The following is a 412-nucleotide window of genomic DNA, read 5'->3' on the forward strand; positions in this document are numbered from 1 at the left end:
CCCTACACCGAGCTCCTGGCCCTGGGTACAACTGTTCAGATGCTGTGACCAACTTTGCAGCCTTTTGGCTAAGATTAAGCGTCAGTTTGACCCCTGACATACTCTCCAGCAAAGAGCAACCTGCCTTAAGTGGGTTTTGGGCACTGGGAGGTGGGCATGGGGCTTGCTCCATCCACTCCATGCATTGGCCTGGTATTGCCTTGCTGCCAGGAGCCGTGGCAAGCACTATGTCAGACTGAGGGAGACAGCCTAAAAAGTAGCCCACAGCCCCAGACCACAGGGTTTATAAGCTGGCAGGGCAGAATTGGGTTCTGGTGGGCAAAGTGAGGGGCATTATGAGGCCTGTCCTGAGAAGAGCCTGATGCCAGTCCATAGGATCTGAATTCTCCCCAGTTCTGGGACAGGGAAAGAG

The 412-nt window shown here is 54.6% G+C and overlaps 1 pseudogene; it reads left to right on the top strand.

The window, feature by feature from the left end:
• The first annotated feature begins 48 nt into the window (after window positions 1-48).
• Window positions 49-227, top strand: LOC112549255 (annotated as a pseudogene).
• The last annotated feature ends 185 nt before the right edge of the window (window positions 228-412 follow it).

This window comes from Alligator sinensis, unplaced genomic scaffold (genome assembly GCF_000455745.1).
Source record: "Alligator sinensis unplaced genomic scaffold, ASM45574v1 scaffold839_1, whole genome shotgun sequence".
Taxonomy (NCBI): Eukaryota; Metazoa; Chordata; order Crocodylia; family Alligatoridae; genus Alligator; species Alligator sinensis.